Consider the following 6,733-nt stretch of genomic DNA (forward strand, 5'->3'; position numbering starts at 1 on the left):
TTTTTTTTCGTAGTAAAATTATGGTTAGGCCTAATGTTCGTAAGGGAACATGGAAACTCTGAGAGAATATTGAGGCAGATGCGGAGATGATATTATTACAGACATTAAAACACATTATTAGCGTCAACATTCAAAAAAGTTTCACAGGATTATGAACGTACCTAAAAGTGATGCACAGGCTTCATCTTGGGCTTTTTTCTTTTTCTTATCTCGGTGCCGGACTACTGATGTCTTTTCCCGGGCATAGTTGTCCATTAGTTTATGATCACTTGCAGTCAGCCGCAAACATGAGGTGAGAGCGAGCGCGGATGCGGGAATGGCGCGTCACGTGTGCTTCGCCTGTCTACTGCATTCACCACAAAACGCATTTTTTATAGTTATGTATATATATGTTCATGTTTATATTTTTATAATTACATATATGTATATGTTAATATTAATATAGAACGAAAGTTTTTTTTTGGAGCAACTGGGATGGTGCCCCCCTGGGAGTTGGTGCCCTACGCAAACTGCGTACTCTGCGTATAGGGAGCGGCGGTACTGCTTTAGATAAAGATTATATCAGTGACGTTACACCAGTAGTTGCCGACAAGTGACTGTTAAACAAATGTATTTGTCATTGAATTATTAATTTAAGAGATTAATAAAAAAAAAACAGATTCATCCAGTAATGAAACAAGTTAAGTCTATTAATGAGTCATTTAATCATTCAGTCAGACCATTTTTTTATTCATTCAAGATTAAGCATTTTAAATAGACTTCAGCCATTAACATTTTGTCAGAACTAGAACCTAGTAAATTACATTTTATTTTTAGTTATCTGTTCAGAATCATGATGTCTGTTTGAAAAAAAAAAATTGGGATTCTCTATGTATCCAGATTCATGCAGCTCTAACTTAAGTTATTAAAACTGTCATCATTTACTCACCCTCAAGTTGCTCCAAACCTGTATGAATTTCATTATTCTGTTCAACTCAAAATAATATATTTTGAGGAATTTTTGTAACCAAACAGTTGTGGGGTACCATTGACTTCATATTATTATTATTTTTCATACTGTGGAAGTAAACGGTGCCTCACAAAAAAAAAAAAAAAAAAAAAAATCTTTATTATTCATTATTTTGTCGGTCTATTCTGTTTATGTCAGAGAATCTGAACGTGAGAAACTACCTAACAGAAAAATATCTAAAATGCATATGCATACATTATAAGCTGATTTGATCATTACAAATTGGAATCAGAATTGTCTGAATAAATAAACAGTAATTCTCTATTAATTTGCCCTTCCAGTGATATTCCAATACATTGACCATTCAAATTGAAGTTGTTTTTTCTTTTCCTTAGTATAAGTTATTTCATATGGTATTTTAACATGTGTAAGTAACATAATATTTCACGTTTACTAAACACATCATAGAAAAGTTGTCTATCGGAATGGCATGTAAACACTTTGGTTTTTACTCTGTTTTCCTTACTGTAGGGGAGGGCAGCATCCTCATAAATAATCTTCCTGACAAATTTTAAAATGTTCTATTTTTTTTTTTATTTATCAATTTTAGTATTACCATGATTCAGCTAAGCACAAAAGTGCTATTTTAATGTTATCTTATATAGCTGTATATCTAAAAAAATAATAATAATAATAATATTTGTTTTGCAGAGGCTCTTAAGAAGACTGCACTGATATTAAAGATCAACCGGCAAGAAGCTGAGAGGGAACTCTACAAAATTGGTACAAGAGACAGAATAGGACTGAGGGTGTCTAGAATTCACAAATGTCTGTCTGCAGTGTAAGCAGTACTGAAAAATGTATAGTTGCTGCTGCTTCTAACTGTCCCCGTTTTTTTTTTCTTGTGCAAATGTTCAAAGCTTTCAATAAACACTGGTTCAAAAACAGGTTCAAAATGTGTGTTAACTTTAACAGTTTCATTAATTTTAACAATTAGGTATCAGAAAATAACATAATATGATGGGTAGTTTCAATAAAATTTAAATTTGAAGAGTTTACAATCTCACTGTGTGCTCTAATGCTTTAATTTTATTTTTTATTATTTATTTATTTTTGTGTGGTGTTGAAAACTTCATTTATTTATCTATGTTTCCAGATGGGTATTAAGCATATTGTCTTGTTGGGCCCACCCCAGGTTTTGCATATGATCTCTAGTTGGGCCCCACCTAAAACCCAGTGAAATCCTGCATAAAACCCACATGGGTAAGATGAATGGGGCCAACATGGAACCCGTGGACAAACCCACTTACAACCCATATTTAGATGGAACCCAGATGGGTTTTGCATATGATCTCTAGTTGGGCCCCACCAAAAACCCAGGGAAATCCTGCATAAAACCCACATGGGTAAGTTGCACGGGGCCAACATGGAACCCGTGGACAAACCCCCTTACAAACCATATTTAGATGGAACCCAGATGGGTTTTGCATATTTCCCTAGTTGGGCCCCACCTAAAGCCCAGAGAAATCCTGCATAAAACCCACATGGGTATGTTGCATGGGGCCAACATGGAACCTGTGGACAAACCCACTTGCAACCCATATTTAAGCCCATGTAGTAACCTTGTAGTACCCACATAAAAAATAAAGCTGGGGCCAAGATGGGTCTTGCACATGTTGTCCAGTTGGGGCCCACCCGTTGGCAAGTGCAATCCCACATGAAATCCATGTGGCTAATAGGCATTGTGCCATTATGGAACCTGCGGACAATCCCATTTTGTCAAACCGTGTCGAACGCAGCACTAAGATCCAGTAGCACTAATAGAGAGATACAACCACGATCAGATGATAAGAGCAGGTCATTTGTAACTCTAATGAGAGCAGTCTCAGTACTATGATACGGTCTAAATCCTGACTGGAAATCCTCACAGATACCATTTTTCTCTAAGAAGGAATATAATTGTGAGGATACTACCTTTTCTAATATCTTTGACAAAAAAGGGAGATTCGAGATCGATCTGTAATTAACTATTTCTTTGGGGTCAAGTTGTGGTTTTTTGATGAGAGGCTTAATAACAAACCCCTTCTGCCCTTTGGCTGTCTGATATTCTCCGCGAACATCGTTCTAAGCTCAGGGCTGCTGAAGGGGTATGGCACAATGCAAAAAATCCTACTGACCTTAATGTGTATCAGTCAGTAGTAATATCCTACTGACCTTAATGGCGCCGACGCTGATGGCTGCCTCTGTGGCGTGCTCCGCAGTTGTTTTTATGTTTTTGTTAGTTTGTCCTGTCTTTAGTTATATCCCTGCAATCAGTTTCGGAAGTACACACCACCCGATATTTCACCGGTTTTCGATTATTCTGATGTTTTGCTGGACATTGTAATCGGGGGAGCTGCGGCGCTGATCAAGCGCTTCAGGATGCGCAGACGGGGGAAGCGAGGTGGCGCCCTCGTGAAGCTCAGGCAGCGTGGATTCAGGACGCCGTTGCCTAGCATCCATCTGGCGAACCTCCGCTCTCTACCCAACAAAACGGACGAGCTCCTCACTGTGGAAGCTTCTGTCACGAAAACAAATTCCTCATATGTGTATACATACCTGGCAATAAAGCTCATTCTGATTCTGATTCTGATCAGTCACTCCTCTCTTCATTTTATGCTAATGTCTCCATTGCTAAAAGGACATACTATACGAAAAAAGGACAGCTTTTTTCAACTAAGGCAAATAGCCAAATTGAAATCTATGCTCTCGTTTAAGGATTTGGAGATAGTTACTCATGCCTTCGTCACTTCCAGACTTGAATCACTTGCAGTTGGTCCAGAACGTAGCCGCAAGGTTGCTGAGTCGTACTAAGAGGAAAGAAAGCATTTCTCCTTTCCAAGCATCTCTTAATTGGTTACCGGTGCAGCATAGGATCCATTTTAAGATTTTATTATTTGTGTATAAAGCATTAAATGATCTAGCCCCATCATACTTGTCCGAACTTCTCAGCTATCAGCAATCCTCTTGCTCTCTCAGATCCTATGATAAACTTTTCTTGCATATACCTCGCTCTCGCTTGAAATTGAAGGGGGATCGGGCTTTTTCTGTAGCCGGTCCTCGACTATGGAACAGCATACCTCTGGATCTGCGCCTTCCCTTCCTGTTTTTAAATCCCACCTGAAGACTTATCTGTATTCCTTGGCTTTTGGATGAAATGTATGTTTGTGTATGTTATTGTGTTTTTGTATTGATTATGTGTGTTTGAGTCATTTCTTTTTATTCTCGTAATCTCTATATTTACTTTATTTGTATATGTACAGCACTTTGGCATACACTAGCTGTTTTTAAATGTGCTATATAAATAAACTGACCTTGACCTTGACCTATTATAGTAATGCCATAATACAATGATTTTTTTTAATACATAAGACAACATTTATTCCCCAATAAATATTAACACCTATAAATTTATAACCTGCCTCCTCAAAAATATTACGTTTTTTTTATAAATAAGTAATAAACATAAACAAACAAAACTTAAACAAAAAATATATATTCTTTAATATTAAATAACAACATAGTATGTCATATAGTGATTTGATTTATTTAAACAACAAATACTAGTATAACAAAATATTTTTGTTATTTTTTTGTTTGTTTATTTGTACAGGGACGATTCACTAAATGTATTTATGTATTTTACAGTCTTAGCTTATAGCTAAATTTCAACTGTATGAATATTTGGGGGAAATGTGTTTAGGAAACTGTGTTTTCTTTAAGCAAAATTTATTTATTTAGGTTTTTGTTGCTTTTAAGATTCCCCCAAAAACAGACACACACACACCTTTATTGCTATCTCTGGGTCTGTCATGCCAAAGGACATCATTGAAGTCCGGGAGTAAAATACAACAGTGTGGAGATCTGATCTCGTTCTTGAGGAGAATCATTTTAATTGGAACATGCTCCTTCATCAACTCTAACAGCTGACGACTTTGCCACGTTCGTCATTAATAAAATTAAAACAATCAGTGCACACTTTTCCACACCACAATCTCATAAAACCCAGCTTACCAGCAAACATACACTCATTCACATCCTTCTCTTCACTCTCTGAGGCAGAAGTCTCCAAACTCATTCTTTCTAATAATCCTACTACTTGTCCGCTTGCTTTATTCAACATCAAGAAGATCAGGCCCTTTCTTACTCCTTGTTCAAGCTCTTGTTCTGTCCAGGCTGGACTATTGCTATGCTGTCTTCGCAGGTCTTCCAGCTAGTTCTGTCAAACCTTTACAATTAATACAGAACGTGGCATCAAGATACATTTTTAATGAGCCAAAAAGAATGCACATCACACCTCTGTTTATCAATTTGCACTGGCTACCAATAGCTGTTCGCATAAAAGGTTTACCTTCCAACAAGACAATGACCCTAAGCACACAGCTTTCAAGTTTTTAGTCAGAAAAATGAACTTGTCTACACTCTCTGCAGTAAGGGCAGATCTGCTGGCAGTTACAATGTCTCCTGCTGTTGAAAATACCCTCTCACTAGGGACAGAGGTTGCAGGTACAGCAAGGTAGCACTTTGATAACTTTGCGATACAAGGATATGTGGACTCATTGGTCCTCCACCATACAAGTGGGTTGAAATCCAGTGAAATACAGTCCACTGCTTTGTATGAGGCAACCTCTTCCTTCACCAGCTCCAAAGTAATCTTTTTTCCCACCTGAGTCTTGAAGATCTCACCAAACAGTTCAGCCATGGCTGACTTCTTGACAGGAGGAGATGATTCTGATGCCTCTGGGTGTCCTCTCTCTGGAGATGAACTGAATGCTGTTGTCCCTGTGGCTTCCTCACTCTACAAAATAATATATTTAATATATGATTATTAGTACTGACACTGTAGCAGCAAATGTTTCACATTAAGCAATACATATATTATATGCACAAGAAAATGAATACCTGTTCTTCTTCCATGGATACAATCTCTGTGATGAGGCTGTTCATGAGGCTGTTGTGATGAGGCATGAGATTCTGTCATGACAGGCATCATCCACATGAGGAAGGGCCTTGAACCTCGGGTCAAGAGATGTGCATTTGTGGAGGAAGTCATGACAAGCAGAGTATCTGTCCTCCAGGTTTTCTCTGATGGCAGCCTTGACTATTCTCACAGTTGGACTGTCTTCCTCTTTGGGTTCCATAGAGTTGAGCACTGTGGTTTTGAGGGGCAGGATCATTGATTTCGAAGGTGTGGATTCAGTGCTCATCAGTGTAGTGAGGATTTTTAGTGGTTTAAGGACCTCAATTACCTCCTCTGCCATTATCACATCCTGGTCAGATAATGTGGCTGCTTTGTTCTTCTTTAGGGCATTTTCTGTCAGTGCTGAGTACACAGCTGTTTGTTGTTCAATGTACCTCTCAAGCATATCATAACTAGAGTTCCAGCGGGTGGTAACATCATGAATAAGGGTGTGTTTTGATAAATTAAGCATCTCCTGTTTGCTCTCCAATATGTGTGCCGCTGTTGGGCTATGGTGAAAAAAATACACAACCCTTCTGACTCTGCCTAGCACTCTGGATACCTTGTTGAGTCCTGTTGCTTTCTGCGAAAAAGGCTAAGCGTGTTGTGCGAGGTGGAGACTAAACAAACTTGCGGTCCGCCACTTAATATGTTCGTGTGAGAATGCAGATTTGTTCCGCACGTAAAATAAGGATTGCATTCGATACACATATGCACCGAACCGAAAGCTCTGTACCTATATATATATATATATATATATATATATATATATATGAGTGGTCGAT

This window comes from Sinocyclocheilus anshuiensis, unplaced genomic scaffold (assembly GCF_001515605.1).
Source record: "Sinocyclocheilus anshuiensis isolate Anshui unplaced genomic scaffold, SAMN03320099.WGS_v1.1 scaffold1859, whole genome shotgun sequence".
Taxonomy (NCBI): Eukaryota; Metazoa; Chordata; class Actinopteri; order Cypriniformes; family Cyprinidae; genus Sinocyclocheilus; species Sinocyclocheilus anshuiensis.